This window comes from Lissotriton helveticus, chromosome 3_1, assembly GCF_964261635.1.
Source record: "Lissotriton helveticus chromosome 3_1, aLisHel1.1, whole genome shotgun sequence".
NCBI classification, from domain to species: domain Eukaryota; kingdom Metazoa; phylum Chordata; class Amphibia; order Caudata; family Salamandridae; genus Lissotriton; species Lissotriton helveticus.
This window is the reverse complement of record NC_136061.1, coordinates 873,877,017-873,894,542: the sequence shown is the minus strand read 5'-3', so window position 1 is coordinate 873,894,542 and position 17,526 is coordinate 873,877,017.

Here is a 17,526-nt window from a genome sequence, read left to right as displayed (position 1 = left end):
AAGCCAAAATGTGTTCGGTAACGCAGACATTCGCTGATTTCCGGCGTCAGCGAACACTTTTTCGCTAAATGGTATTTATGAGACATTTTTGGTGCAAAGTAAGGCTTCACTACTTTTTACTTTCCTTATTTAGCAATAGCATTTGAGGAATAGCTACTTTAGCAATTCCTTACATGCAATGTATCAAGGCTAATAACATTCCTAATAGCCATTAAGGTTTCACAAATTTCCACCTACTTCTAGTTGGTGGTAATTAGCAAAATATTAGAATGTAGGTTTTTTGTAATCATCAAAAGGTGCCATGTGACGCTCATACATGCCCTTAGGGCATGTATGTGCGCCATATACGCACACATGTAATTTTCACTGGTGCAGCAGGGTGTTCTTATGACACACCTGCACCCTAGAAAATATTCACAAATAGCAAATAGCAATTTGCTATTCGCTAATTTTCCATTAATTCCTATGGGCCTCCTGCCACATAGAAATGATTGCGAAGTTTGAGATTAGCAATTTGCTAATCGCAATTATGGAATGTTAATGGATCCCTAACACAAAGCTTTTTCCTACATACTTTGCATTTAGCTTTTGCAAATTAGCAAATCCTTCTAAATCGCTATTTAGTAATCGCTAAACGGAATGTTGATACATTGGTCCCAATGTGATTTGCACATGATTCGCTTCAGTTAAGATTAATTTGGGCTCCCACTTCCAGGCACATTTTAGCAGATTTACAAGCCACTTGGGGTTATGTTGCGGCGCAGTTGCATTACTTATGTGTCAAAGCGTCAGTGCAGGTTTTGCGCCATGGTGCAGGGTATGTACAATATCACTATTCTGGGAGAATCCTCACATTGTAAAGCTCTGCACCTTTAGGGTGCGTTCTGGCGCAGGGGAGGGCATTCATGCACAGGAACACCTCTGTAATGTGACAGAGTGAAATATATCAAGTTTCTGTCATTCACTGTCATGGCAATGCTGCGTCTTCACTCTTGCCCTGCCTGGAGCAGGCATGAGGATTGACGCAACATTGCCAAGATAGGGCCAACAGGAGCATTGCTGGAGCTGCGCCGCACATGCGTCGCAACTCCTGCATTGCATTGCATTTACAGCACAGATGCCTGAAGCATAAGTGACATTTTTGCCGCATGGTGCACAGCATGGGAAATGCAGCTCATCATGTGAGTTGGCCCATGGTGCACTTTTACTCTTGCTAAACAAGGGACCACTGTAACTTAATCCAGAGGTCCTGGGGGATATGAGAGGGTATATGGAGTACGTCCTCCCAGCGAATAGGTTACTACTAAAAATACTCCAAAGGAAACCTACAGAGAGAACTGATAGTTCAGTGTAGGTAGCGCACATAGATAAATGACCTATGTGTAGTGTGGGATTAAACACTAACACACTAGGGATGTGTTTGAGATGCTTACCATATCTATGTGTATGGGGGGGGGCAACACTAGTTGTTTTTAGTTACCCTCACACACCCTAGTGGTGTAATGCTTCACGCTGTACATGGGTCATGTGTAGATATATCCTTGCCAGGTGATTATGCAATGTGTGAGTTTGCCAGCTGCACAGTGTTTTACATCGCAATTGACTGTGTATCTGCCTCTTACTAAATGCATAGTTACCATCATACGCAGGACTACTTCTACATGATGCCTGTGTGGACATGGGTCTTAGAAATGGCATAATCCAAATGTTATGTGCATGTATGACCGCGGTAATGTTATGTTTGCCCACCACTGCATTAGCTAGCCCATGTGTGCATGCCAATCAAAGTGCACAGAGTCATTAGTTCAATGTGTGAATCCCCTACAAAGTGATGTAGCATTTCCTGAGACAGAAAAGTTGTTCATCATGTGTATGTAACGTTTCTGGATGCCATGCAATGACACATATTTTATTGGCCTTCAGCTGCAGATGGTCGGCGACCCCTCACACAGGGTGACGTGGATCGATTCAGGGACCCAAATGCCACTGGTGAGTAATTGTTATGTAAATTGCCATGTGTGATGTAAAGGATGTCATTAACTAATGCAACACACGCTCGTTTTGCAATGCTGGTGTGTTTGGCCTGTCACGGGGCCACAAGGTGCAGAGTATTGTTCGGTTATCATTCAGAAAATATGTATAAGAGTGTGGTTAGACGCTTATCTATCTAAGTAGTGACTTTGTCCATGAAGGGACAATGCAACAGCTCTGATTTCCTGTGCATGACATCCAGCACTGATTATAGCTAAATAGGCAATGAGCCAGGGATCATTACAGGATTCTCACACATGGCTACATATTATCAATACCAGCCAGAAGAGGTATCCACGATTCATCTCCAGTACACTGGCAGTGAAGCGGACATAGAGGTTTACTAATATGCCCTGGACATTCCCATATCATGCCAGGTTAAGGTCATGTCATGTGTAAGGTATAAATCTATCACATATCATCCACACAAGGTTTGAAGGTCCTTTAGCAGTGTAAATCAAATGAAACTGTGCCATAGAGGTTCCAGGCAATGTTGCACCACATATTGGGAACAGTCAAGTTTACCAACTTTCACAGGAGAGTTTGTGTTGATAGATGGATAATGGTTGAGGGGGAAGTTCATTACACCGCCAAGGGGCTGGAGCAGTTAACTAGCGTAGCCATGTTGAGAGGGTCTAACAAAAGACTGGGTCATGAATGTTTTATACCAGGATCTAAGGGGTCTATTTGGCCCATCCCAGTTCTTCTCTTTTAGGAGGTCTTTAGGTCCAGGGTTAGACAGGATGTCATGAATGCAACTCTGATTGTTACACTGCCTTTTCTGCCGCATGATGAGCATGTGGTGTATTTTCTATGTAGGTGTGGAAGGGGTTATAGGCGAGAGGTTGTGAGTCAGTGTGTCTGCCAAATTCAGCAGGGTCTGCTGTTTAACACACATTTTTGTTTTTACTAATGAAATCAGAGGATTGCTGTCATCGGTGTGGCTGATGGGCACGCCCTGCAGCAAAGGGTTCCTTGCTTCAATCGGATGGCATTTGAAGACATTCCATATTTTACACATGAACCCGTAGCAGGTGGCAATTACCTGGCAGACGACCTCTGTCCAGGACAGGGAATGTAGGGGCATATTACCAAGCAATTGCGATAATTATCGCTATAGCTTGGTTAGCGGGAAAATATTTTCGCAGAGCACCGAGGTTTTTTACAGCTGAGATACCTTCATATTATCAAGGTTTATCTCTGAAGCCGTAAAAATCCAGCAAAATGCATGAATTTCGCAGCAAAATCAGCAATATTCATGCTTTATCGTGACAATGCTCTTAGCCATGTTATCCACCTTCCATTGGATAACATGGCTAAGAACAGCTTTTAGCAGGCGTTAGCTTTTGGAGATATTCACGCTTAGCGCGAATATTTCCAAAAGTTGTTAATAGGAGTTAGAGATGTTAGCGACTGTTTTCAGTCGCTAACATCTTGGCACGCCCACTTAGCATGTCATTAGCGATATTTATCGCTGACATGCAAAGTGGGCCCCTAAATGCCCGCTATCGCCTACAAGCTGTCGCTAACTGGTGATAGCGACTGCTTGGTGATAGGGCGAGATAATTATCGCCGCATTAGCGGGGAAAAATCCCGCTAATGCGGCGATAATGCCCTTGGTAATATGCCCCGTAGTTTTGTTATTCGTATGTCTAAGATCACATGTTTGCAAGGGGGACTGGAGCACAGTTCCAGCTGCCACCTTTCAGGTGACCAAGATACCTCAGGGCTGCCAAACTGAATGATGTCTGTTTCACAACTGTTTAGTTAGAGTTTGTTGATGCCCTTCTAGTTGCTAATGTAAAACATGCTGTTTGTACAACAGAGACATGTGTCAGTGTTGTTTGTCCCACACGTACTCAGTTACTGGTTATTGCCAGCATACAATACGCTTAGATGAGCCCACTATTTTCCCAACTTTGCCCAACAGGCTCAAGTATACATTTTTCCCCCCCGTACCTTACCCCCACTGACAAGCATACCTTCGTTAACACATTCCAGTCACCACTGCAACCCAATGACCTAGTCTTTCTTTACTCTCTATGATCACGTGTGCGCGAGTGCATGAACCTTAGTAAACACCGCAGCCGACAGTCATGCTCTAACTAGCGTTGGTGAACGGAACGCCTCTGGCAGAACTTCAGAATCCCCATTTCAGGTTAGTTCCGTCTCTCATAACATGAGAACGGTAAACTGCACGTTACTTTGAACTTAACCTTGCCGCAACTCGACGGTAACCCGCTATGCCTAATTTTTCCCCAGACTCACCTTACCGCTACTTTGAAAACACGTAAGACGACCCCTTTTTTCCGCATTTCACTGGAATAATGGCTTTTGTTAACGGTGACCCCATAACCTGACACGCTCACTTTTCTCCTATGCCCCAACCACGTATCTGCCACACATTATACTTACACGGTACTTTTCTTTTCTATCGCAGTATCCTTTCCCTGATGAAGGGGCGCAATATGGCCCCGAAATGCATTGGATGTATTTAAAAAAGGAACAGTGTTATGCTCTGAAAACAAGAGTGAAAATTTGCAATAAATGCACTAAATGATTATTTACTAATGAAATGAAATAGTGAATAAAACACTACAAATGATCCATGAAACAGTTTGGAACTCCTAATTGTTTGGGAAAATATATTGAGTGCACATAAGGATGAGATCAGTGGCCCACTGACCTCACGTTTTTCTCAAGTATACATTGAACAGCATTGGACTTAGGACAGCTCCTTAACCCCATGACCAGGACAGCTATGTGATTTCTCTGGTGCATATTGTCAAGGATTTCATAGCGTGTTTTGCATCTGTTTCCTGCCGATGTACGCTGCAATATTGTGGAGTACTTTCTTGATATTCTTGACACCTGTTGTTGGTAGGGGTGTCCCGGTCTTCTTCCCGTGCATGTAGGCTGAGCTTCTATTCACTTGCCATTGGCATATACATACAGCCACACTGGCAACCATGTAAAAGGGTGCCAGTCTTGTCAGTGACTACATGAACTGTACAGATTTTCAGATAGACACACATGTCTGCACATGTGCAATGTACAGCAGTAGCAGCAGTGTGTCACTGGGTCAGATGAGGGTGGTGCTGCCCATGGAGGGGTAGTGCCACACTACTGATGTTAATTGGACTACTTGCACACTCTCAGGATGCACAATGGTGACATGTTATCACTGTCTCATTTGGCATCTATTTGTTCATTACGTCACACCTGCAATGGCCTGTCATGTCACGTCCCAGGGCCTGTTTTGTGGAAAGTAGGGCTTGTCAATGATGTGTTCAGGTCACTTTGAGACGTTACAGGATGTCACATGTGTGTTGCCTCCCATGTGGTATGTGATTAGTGCCAAGTAATATGATGATAGGCAAATGACCCAGTGTCCTTGTTTTGGGATTGACATTTCCATTTTATTCCAGACAACATGAATGCAGAGGAGACCCATGCGTTCAATGTGGCCAAGGAACGGTGGGTTCACATCCGCCGGGTGAAGAAGGGTTACCGAGCCATGGCACGTAAATACGCGGCAGCTCGACAGGATGGGACCTGGCGCGCAATGCCAGAGATTGTGGGGGACAAGACAACAGCTAAGAGCTCCAAGGCTGCTGGCAAGGCTGGCCGAGTCAGGCACACAGCCACAATGGCCTCACCTGTTCCGGTCCAATCCACAGCAGCTACTCCAGGTACAAGCAGCCAGGGGCCGGGTCAAGCTGCACCCAGCCAGGGACCAGCCCTGGCCACTCCAAGCCAGGATCTGGGGGCAACCACCACAACGCCGGCAATGGCAGACACTCTCAACAACATCCTCATGGAGCTGGGCAGGAACAACAACTTGCTCCTGGATCTCAGGAATGATTATCTGAACCTGAGCCGGCGGGTAAATGAAATTGGACAGAAACTAGGCATTCCATGAAGCTGGACTTCTTCTGCCCCACACCCCTCTTCTGCCTTCCCTCCTTGTTATGACTTGTTTTGTTGTTGATAGTTGTATTTTAGTATTTTGATGTAGATTAGTGTTAGATTATGTATAGTTAGTTTAGTGTAGTGAGATGTTGTTAGGTTAAGATAGTGTTGGGGGTAAGTTTATTTTCTCTTTGGGTGGGGGGTTGATGTAGTTTTTTAGTTTGTGTAGTAGGGTTTAGGTAGTATTACATGTGTAGTTTAGTTTTATATGTGTGTAGGGATTTTAGATATAGTGTTAGTTTTAGTGTTTAGTGTAGTTTTAAATAGGTAATTTGTTATAAAATAAATATTTTGGAATTTGTTACTACTTGCATTGGTGTCAGGTTGGTTGCTGAGTGTGTGTCTTCACACATAGTATGTTTTTCAGGTCATCAGTGTTGTGATCCCTGTATGTGTGACTTTGGATGCAACCGGTTACTGGGATGCATGTATAGTGTTAAGTAAACCTTAGCTGTGGTATCTGTTGACTTGCATGGTTGACAGATTACATAGAATTATTTTTGTATGGGCCAAATCTGCTACTTACCAATCTGCTATTTAGCACTAGATGGCAAGACAGTCCACATGTTAGCAAATTTGCTGGCGTACTTGTGTAGCTATTTGATAAAATATGTGCCCACATGTGGCTGTCACTTTGGCAGCACACCATAATGCAACGAGGTCCCTTTAGTGAACTGGACGTTATAGTGGGGACGGCCGACAAGATGTTTCATACTGCTAGTGTGTGGTGGAGTTTGCCAAACAGGGAGAGCTTCTATGGGAGTTCACATGCATCTTGTTTAGGAGGGGTCAGAGACCAAGCAGAGCATCAGGTGCGGAGAGTGCAGGCACCTTGTCACAGGAGCTTCACAGGGATGGCGCTTGGGAAAGTAATGGATGCTAATATAAATTTGGTCTGGACCCCAGAATCCTTCGGATGTCCAAGATTGCTCTGCTGCACGTGTTGGTACCTAGCCATTCTGATCCTGCTCAGTGTGTTCATGCGCATGCAGCTGCTGCTGGACAATATCCCATCTCATACTGAAATGCCCCATACAGGACTATGCTGGCGCTGGGCAGTAGGGTGCAGTGGCATGCAGGTGCTGCACACATGGTACATGCACATACTTGTGCCAAGGGGGACAGATGTTTATTGGTGCTGTGTAGGTCGTTGTGACTTAACATTTTGACTGGACTGACGGTGGTACCACCTACACAGATATGGAGTATCCAGCCACAAGACTTCATGGTGCAAGAACATGATCGTGCTGTGCGTTACAGGTATATATGTACTGGGGGCAGGGGGTACCTTGGCACAATATGTGCTCACACCCTGAGGGCTTACCCGCAATTGCGCTAAATAATATAATCACACTGGGAGGGCTCAGGGGCAGTTCTGCTGCAAGGGGCTCAGACACACAGGTCTCCCAGGCAGTTTAGCTGCACCACCCTCTGGTTCCTCACAGCACCCTCAGGTTCACACCTGGCACCATTTTTTTCTTCACACCACCCTCTGGTTCAACTGTGCCACACTCTAGTTCACCACTGCCACCCTCAGGGTCACCACTGCCACCCTCAAGCTCACCACCCACACAGATTTATTCCTCAACACTGCCACACATCTCCACTTCCAGATCCACACCGACCCCAATACCACCCTCAGACGTACACTCATGTCCAGCACCCCCAGACTACATTGTCAATTCAGCAAATCCCTCACCTACGTCGCCTGCAACCATGCAGTCACCTCCACAGACTACATCCTCCTCGTGGAGCTGACATTCCAGCTCAGGAACAATAACAACACCAACACCAACTCCAGAACCCTGGCGGCCACACTAGCCAACCTCTGCCTCAGCCAACTCGTCACCCCCCCCCACCCACCCACCCACCCACCCTTCCACCCGCGCCGCTGGTCACACATTGGACACCACCTTCTACACAGGCACCCACGTAACTTCTGTACACAGCACCTGTTTCCACAGGACAGTACCGTGCTGCATCCATTCCCCCTTCAATGTACAGTCCACAGACCACCACACACCACGGGTAACTCACCACTGCTGGAGGAGAGTGACTGTAGACCAGCTACTCACCACCCTTACCCACAGGCCACACAACAACTCCACCAACTCCAACGCTGCAGGCCGCCACCTCAGGCAGTGTATGTGCAACTGTGACAACACACTTATGCCACTCAAGGAACCCTGTAACCCCCACACCAGCAGGCCAGCTGCCACCTTCACCAATGTGCTGGTGTGTATCCAGAGTTGGATGTCGGAAACAGGAGTGGATATTGGTCACCATATGCACTCCAGACTACCACGCAGACCACAGGGATGCCATACACATACATCTCCACCTCTTGTGATTGGCCAAGGGTTTCTCCTTGAAAGCCTAACTGGAAGACAACACACACGGGAGCAAGGGTCTCTTCTGCATCGTAAGGGATCTTTCGGACTCCAGCACCAACACCAACAACATGACTCCCTGAGTAGAACAGTGCTACTCACTAGCCATCTTCTTCCACTGCTAGCTCGCTGATATCCATGACAGCTTCAACACGACACCCACCCAAACTATGCCAGGGCCCCCCTCCCCTGTGTACACCAGCAGCGCATGCCACCTGACCTCCCAGGCCAATGTCAACAGCAACAAGATACACAAGGTTATGTACTCCATCCACTCACACTCCCTGTCACACCTATTCCCACACCACGTATTTAACATGGCAGATGCTGCTATCTGAGCTGACTACAGTACAACAACATTTCCATGGTGCTTGGAACACAACTAAATCTACACCCTCCTCAACTAGCCGAAGCCAGGTCACAAGGACCTCATGTGCTTCCAGCGTTTTTCCCTGCTCCTGTTTCCAGGGCCGATCACTGGGAATTGCTCAACATGCAACTGGCCCAACACCTGGTAGATAACAACATCATGTACCCATCCCAGGCCTGAATCATACAAGTCCACAGGACCCTGCCAGAACTCATGTCCGCCAGTGACGACATCATGAGCCAACTGTGCAACAGCGACACTTCTGCCCTCATCCTCCTGGTGATGTGTCCCTATGCCAGCATGACCAGGGCTCTCCAGGACTTGTTGTACAGTACATGAGGGTATGCAATGTCATGACTTGCATGGTACATGAGTGCCACTGTGCCCATCCACCAGCCCGGCCGGTGGTAGGTGTAACTGCAGGGCTGTGACGTAGGGAGGGGGAGGGGCAGGGTGGGGGCTAGTAATGTATGGATTACGGACTTTGACAGGTAAGTAAACATATAAAATTGATTAACGAATTTCGTTGTGTGCACTGCATCACCAAATGCGATGCAGTGCGCGCAACAAAAATAGTTTTATTAATTTATATGTTTACTTACCTGTCAAAGTCCGTAATCCATACTTTATGACCCCCCACCCTGCACCTCCACCTCCCTACGTCACCGCCCTGCAGTTACACCTGCCACCGGCCGTGGCTGCCATCCACCCACTTCCACCTGTTCCTTTTTGACACTCACCCTGGTGTTGTTGTGTGACTTCCAGTACAGCAGAATCCTGGCCTGTGACTCCTACAACAGTCTCCTCACTGATGACATTCGCCACCTGCGCCTCCAGCTCATCCAGCTCCTCCTGTGGAGCTGGTCCACCGCCTCCCGTCGCACTTGCTGCCCTTAGGTTTGCCCCCAGTTTCTTTTTTGTTTTGCTTTTCGTATCGTGCCACCGCTTCTTACACTCCTCCACTGTCCTCTTGCGCTCCCCCACGGCATTGACCTTGGACATGATGTCCTGCCATATGTCCCTTTTCCTTGCCATGGTGACGGTGGAACTCACAAAGAGTTCCTGCTGGTGTTGCGTCACCATTTCAACCAGTACCTGGTTCTCATCTGGAGTGAACTTTGGGTTCCTCTTCCTCTTGCCTGTTCCCTGGGTGTCTGCCTGGCCTTCCTGGGTGTTGTTTGTGCCCTCTGCACTAGTCCCTGGCTGCTCACCATCATTTTCATTATTTTCCATTCTTAGCAACGATTTTCGGTTTAGCGGTCATTTTTTCGTCCCGCTAACGCGTTATATGGTAGCCTTGGGCCTATTGGTTTAGCGATAATCATCGCTGATAGGCCCAACGTGAATTTTTTTCACGTTAGCGTGGGTCGGGTTAGCGTCGTCACGCTAGTTTAACCGCATGCTTTTATCGAAAATAGGGGGAAATATCGCCGCCTTGCGGGGTATTTGTAATACCTCGCTACGGCGGCGATATTTCCAGGCGATGCTTGGCGATAAAATTTTTCCCGCTAAATATCGATAGCGATATTTTTCGCCAGTTATTGGTAATATACCCCTTGATTTCCTCGCACAGGATGTCTTGCAGGTGACATGTCCTCCCCACACAAGTAAGAGTTGCATTGAGAAGGAAGCAGACATTCTGGTGGTGGGGGTGTGGCCATCAGACAGAGACGCTCAGGTTCTGGAAGCTGAAAGCAGAGCAGGAGGAGCTTCAGCAAGGAGGAAACAGTGAGCAGGGACGGACTGAGGAACCAAAAGAAGCCCTGACAAAAATGCTCGAACCAGCTCGCTCACTTTGTCGCATCATGCTAACTCTCTATTTCCATTCATCCATTCATCCATTCTCTTCTCCCTTTGTCTTGTCCCTCTCTGATCACCTTCTGTCTACCAGCCTCCAAGCACCTCAAGCCACCAGGGAAATCCCCAGTGGAATCAAAGGCCTAAGCAGCCCTGACAGTGGGGGATGCAGCACTTGCATCTTTACTCATTGTTGTGGATTGTTAGAAATGCAGATCTCTATTTGACAGTGGTTTGCACCCTGTCCAAGTAAGGACCCTTATTCCAGTCAGGCTAAGGGGATTACACAGCTAAGATAACACCTGCTCACCCCCCTAGTAGTTTGCCACGAGCAGTCAGCTTATCTCAGAGGCAATGTGTAAAGCATTTGTACATACACACACACAGTGAAAACACTACAAACGGACATCACTCCAATTTAGAAAAATAACTCATATTTATCTGAATGAAACAAGACCAAAACAACAAAACTCCAGCCACTACTTTTCACACTTATTTCAAGCAGGAATATTTTTGTTGTTCTTAAGGATACTTAAACTCTCACAAATAAAAATGACTCTTGAACTAGTGCACTTCTACTGGAGTAATTATGGTATCAGTGAAATCAATGTGAGGAGAGAAACCCAAGCCTGTTGGAACTTTTTGGTTTCAAAGTAAAAATACTTCAAATCCGCTCCTCCAAATTAGTTTGGTGTCCGGGCTAGCAGTGTGAACCCATTGGGAAGTGCCCAAGGGAAGAACAACAGGTACTGTCACCTGGCTAGTTGAAGCGAAAGCACTATTGTGGGTGCTTCCTTCATGGGAGTTACGGTACTGCTCCCGCGTCTCCAATCGTGGTCATCTCTGCCTTCATGGACGGGGAGATTAGAAGTGACTTTCCAAGAACTCAAGAAAACACAAATAAGTCTTCCCGCAACTGGTCCCTAGTTTGTGGGTGAAGAGTATGAGTCGCCCAGACCCTGAGGTACCACACCGGAATATAACGTTGCTGCTTCTAGGTGTCAGCAGACCTCCCTCTTGGAGTCTGCATTGAAGAAAGCAGGGTCAGGCAGCCCGGTGCAACCAAGTCTGCTTTGGTCTCTGGCACTGCCAGTGATCTCAAAAGGAGATCAAAGATGAGGGCCAGTCCCTGAGGGTAAATGTCTGTAGTTTGTGGGCTGTACCAACCTCAGTCTTCGGCGCCACAAGGGATCCAGGTCTCAGGTGCTGACAGGGCTGGGGGCGAGGCTCAGCTCTCACTGGGTCGGCGTTCTCGCTCAAGGGGTCCTGTGGAGAAAGGGGAGATTGTAGAAGTCCTGCTGTGGTGCGGAGCACAGTGGAAGGCAGTCCTTGGCCAGGTAGTGGGGCAATCTCAAGGTAGTGAGTGCAGTGCAGGGCTCAATGAAGCACCCCAATTGTGTCCTTTAAGAATAACCGGACAATGAATGCAGGTGGAAGTGCACAAATACACAGCAGTCAAACATGAGGTCCTTGGTGTCCGGGGGACCCTGATGAAAGCCAGAGTTCCTTTCAGTACTAGTGGATTCAGAAGGCAGGACTTCTTCCTTCCTCACTGCACATGCAGAAGGCAGCAGGTCAACGCAGCAGAGCAGGGGCAGAGTGGCAGCTCCTTCTGGAAGTGCAGCTCCCCATAGTTGCAGAGTCTCCTCAGGACCCCAAACGTGAACTGAATTTGGCGTGTCAGAGGTCCAATACTTATACCAGTTTCTGCCTTTGAAGTAGGCAAACTTCAATGGAAAGTCCTTGTAGTGCACAAGCCCCTGCCTTTCCCTGGCCTGGCTCCGGACACACTACAGGGAGGTGGAGACAGCTTTGTGTGAGGGCAGGCACAACCCTTTTCAGGTGCCAATGACAACTACTCCTACCACTTTAGCTCAGGAAGAGCCATTAGCCGGGTGATAGGCCATCAGGATATGCAGGGCACACCTCAGCTCCCTTTGTGTGACTGCCTAGAATGCACAAACTGCCCAACTGTCATCCTCCCTTAGACGTGGATTCCTCAGGCAGGCAGAGGCATAGAATGGTAATGAGAGAAAACACCCACTTTCTAAAAGTACTCCTAAAGGGCTCTTTCCTCGAGCACCCATCTGTTGCACTGCTGAATGGGGAAAATTTCTCCCAATAAGTTTCTCACTCCTGATTCATCCACTTTTATCATTGTTTTCCAATAGCTATACCAATCCTTATGCACTGATTCTCCCTGCTTCTAAGATCACTGCGGAGACAGCATGATTGCACATTAATTCTTTATTCAACATTTTCAATTGCCTCCTGCTGCTAATCCAGGCTTACAACAGAGGCACATGCGGTCAATCATGATCCAAAGTAGGTTCATTTCATTAATCCCACCCAATGCATTGCGAGCCTACTGGCTCATCGTCAGGGGTTCACTGAAACAAAATAGAATGGAAAAACAGCTCAACTACCTGCTCCATACAAACTTACTGTATGCTGTGTACACTAAAAGCAAAAGAAAAAATTGTTGCTGCTTACAAAACCTCCACCTTCATTACCCCTCTCTTTCATCCCCGATCTCAACATAACATAACATAACATTCATGTGCTCAAACTGCATATCAAACCCCCAGCCTACTCAGTCCCTCACCCACCCAAAGTTCAACTGAAAAAGTGAAAATCCAAAAACGAAACCCACCCTAATACTCTGCATTTAACCTCACTAACCACTTGCGTATTCCCAGTACACCTCCCACAGACCCTTCTCTAAAACAAACCCTAAATCTCTTTATCCAAAATGTAACCCTGCTTCGAGCACTTTACCTTTTAAATGCCACAACCGGCACCCTAACCTCCTTTGTGCTCTTCACATCCACTTCCAAAGTCTCATCCTCCCTCCCTGCCGCTCTGGCCTTGACCTAATTTGTGCTCTCCCTCGTGTTTCCAATTAGTCTTCGTGGTTCGCTCCTTCATGCTATCCCCGTAACCTTCATGATTTGCAGCTTTATTCTGACCCTGTGACCTATTGCTACTATAACTATACTTCTATAACAACCAAATGCTACAAACTATACATCCCATAATGCACTACACGGGTGCCATACAAAAACAATCAAAGTCTCAATGCAACTCTAAACCCCGGGGTGACAGAATAGAAAAATAGTGATAAAACTAACATCATGTTTATGCAAACGCTAATCCCATCAATTCCGTGCTACGAACACTAACAAGTCCAAAATGATTAAAGTTACATAAAATAGAAAAAATCGTAGAAAAAAAACATTAGAGCAAGTAAGTTCAACTGCTAAATCAATCCAATACTATTGTTCAAAACTGTTCCAGTATAGCTCCAGAAATCCACTTTGAATATTCTATCTCCGTAGTGATGATTTTATCTTCATGTAAACTTTAAGTTCCATGGGCTGCAACCTCTTTTGAGACGCTAAATAGGAAAGCAGATACCAGGTATGTGTGAGAATGCACTCCTTCCCTTAGGTAATTTAATCCTGATGTCCAATGCATAGCTGTATGTTATAATGCGTGCGGACAGATGCTGTGAAACGTCCCATGTCACACCTATTAACAAATACTCCCAAGGGGCATTTTCCTCACGCACCCATCTGCGCACTGCTGAATGGGGGCCATTTTTCCCAATGAGTTGCTTACTCCTGATTCATCCACTTCTATCATTGTTTTCCATTAGTTATACCAATCCTTGTATACAGAATCTTCCAGCTTCTAAGATCACTGCGGAGACATCATTGATAGAGCGCATGCAGCACTCTAAACTGTATGGGTGCATTATACTCATGGTTTGAACACATTTATCTATATTTGTATTGTGTGCAGTGTATTACGTTTATCAAATGCATTTATTTAACATCTTAAACATAGAATTAAAATGTGTATCTTTAAGTAGGATTTATATGTATTAGAGATACTATCATTTCTGTATTCATAACTGCAGAATGACATTATATTCATATCAATGTAACTGTGTGTTATTTAAGTTGCCTGCAGAGTAGGCCCAGAGCTGTAGGTTGTTGTTAGTTTCAAAACCCTTGGTAGCTAAAATAAATAATTAAATGAATTGTTTTTGTGAACAAGAACAGTATGCTCTCAACCCATTGCAATAATTCAATATCGTTATTTTTAGTTTAAGGAGATAACTGGAATGTCTTTGAAGAGTCTGAGAATCGGGAAGGGAGGATACTTTCTGTGCCTGGCCTATCTGCACTCCAAGGCCACTCGAATAAAAGAAGAATTAATTTAAGAAGTGATGGAAATTCACCGCAACCTTTGGAAGTGAAATGATTTGTCATGTGGTACATTTAAGAGGGGGCTGAGTTTGTCCTTTTTGTATTATGTGCAGGGACAGAGAAATCAGACTTCTACATTTTCGGAGGAGAAATAGCACCCGAAGAGCAAGCTCCCTAGCCTTAAGCTATTGTGACCCATTTGATGTGAGTACTTCTTAGGAAGTCGACACGTGCTGAAACCTTTGAGAAATGAGATAGGGGGTTACAGCCATAAACATCACCAATGAGAGTAGTGTAGAGAAAGGTAATTTATGCTTTCCTTTCTAATGAAAAAGGACTTGGATTTCGCCTCCATCTTGGGTTGTGTACTAATTTAGAAGTTTCTTACTTTGTGTCTTCTATGCCGAATTAATTATATGCATAGATTTGACTCTGTATTGATTTTTCTGTACCTATATTCGCTGATTCTCCGATGTGTGTATATCCAATTATTTTTGGCCTTATGAAAACATCCATAAACTAGAATTCGCAGTCAGTGGTCTTTTAGACATGACTAAATTGTAAATATAATTTTGAAGTGTTTACTCCCCTCAACCACTTTCAGCAGGCAAATAAAAGACCATCAGTGCTAAATTTGGAAGGGAAGGAAAAGATTACATTTTGCGTAATCAAATGGTAGCAGCGGATGGTTTGCCTCTAAAGTGAGGGGAAGTTGAGGGATTTAGAGTAAAAGCGGAGAACAATCTGGCTCTGGACTTGTTGTAGACGACGGCGGAAGAACGACGATTGATGGAGGTCAGCGGATGCTGATGGTGCGGCGGAAGCAGGGGTAGAGTGAGTACGAAACTGTATGGTGTGCTAGATTGCGGTGATGAATTAATTGTGTGTTGTTTTGCGAAGTGAGAATGCAAGTAGAGTGATTGTGGGTAATCGGTTTATTGGTCTGTACACGTGCGGATCAAGAAGTTTTGGTGAGTGGACTCAAGAGAAGTCCAAAATCCCTGCATAGTTTGTTTATGTGATTGTCCGTTTAAAATTGTGGGTGTCGTGAAGCGCTATCGGCAATCAACTTGTAATAGGGAACTTTGTGTGAATGAAGAGTAACGTCGCAGTGGAAAGCCTCAGGTACCGGGGGTAGACTACAGTGATAGGGTGACCAACGCAGGCCTGGGGTCACAGCGGATGTTCTTGTGAGTGTTCTATCGATCTTTTAGTGGAAGAGAAATTACTTGTTTATGTGACTCTAAGTTATTGTGGCTGTAGTAGGAAGCAGTCACTCAGTTAATTACTTTTGGTTCTACAGTTACTTGTGTACGGATGTGTGAGCGAGTGTACGAAGAGAAATTGTAAAGGAGTGTGAGCCGCTGTAGGGAGGAAGTTGTGACGTCAGTGCGAGCCGTGCTGGGATCGGTGCGGTTGGGTAACGCCAAGATGGGATTGGTTTAAGTTCGTCCACAGCTTTATTATTGAATTCTGGATTGCAAATAATAGATTTTTACAATGAGATGTTTTAAGGTGTTGCGTGATATGTGTAGCGGTGACACAGGAGTGGTAACTCGGGTGGGAGAGAAGCTCCATCAGAGGATACTCCAGCACATTATATGGCAACCAATGTAGGACTCCATACTATAGTGTGGCTGCAAAATTGGCACAAAACTACAGAGAAAGGGGGAGAATTGGCTTTCCCTCGTTAAGGGTCATTTCAGATGGAGGTGTTGTATTAGTTTCGAAGAGTGATATATTCTCTGAAGCCTCCACCTAGACCAATACAATTTTAGGCTTTAGATGCATGGATGAGAGAAGCAATGGCAAAGAGAAGAGAAGCTACACAGGGAAGAATGAAGAAGGCGATGAAGGAATATCAGGATGCTAGGAGGGATGCACAATTGAAGAGGTGGAGTGTAGACACCATAGAGGTAGAATGTCTATATCTATTCAGGTTACTAAAAGGAGGGTCTGAAAGGCACAGGAGTAATAGGGAGAGTGGCAGTGGGAATCAGAATTCCAGGGGATATGTAGATACAGAGCACGATGGAAGTGCATGTGCTATGCAGTGACCAGACTCTCTTACTGTACCAGTTACAATTGTACCCGTGGTTTTGAACTATAATCCAAGGAGAGGGCAAATGAAATTCAACAACAACAGACTAGAGAAAGGGAAGAGACTATGACAGGGGGAAGACCATGAGTGGGACGGGTATGGTTCAGAGGCCAGTGGAATCTAGCACTCCATTACCAGCTACTGCTGATGCGTCAAGGATGAACAGTGGGTCGGAACGAAGACGAGCAGGTGTTTTGGCAAATTCTAGGTCTGACCTTAGAATGTGGGTTCAACTAGTGTGGGAGTCAATTATGTCAAAAGAGGAACTGGAGGAAATGAGATGAGAGAGAGCTAGAGTAATATTCGAATAACCGGGTTTGTGTGAGGGAAATCATTGGAGAAGTTGAAGTTGTGAGAGGGAAAGTCATCTAGCATTATGAATGGAGGAGGGCGCAGTTCAAAGGAGGATTAAAAGTTGTGGCAGGGAAGAAACATAAAGCGGGAATGGTCAGAGATTCATGCAAGTGGCAATGAACGCACCATTGTTAGATGTGGTCAGGTTGAAAACTGAAATAGATGAAGTGATAGAAGGGAATCTGCCATTGGAAACGATTGAAACATATGATCTCAGTGAATTGTTATTTGTAGCTAAGGATGTCATTAAGAAAGCAAAGCGAGCTCAGGACGCATTGCACAGGTGGCAAAACAGTA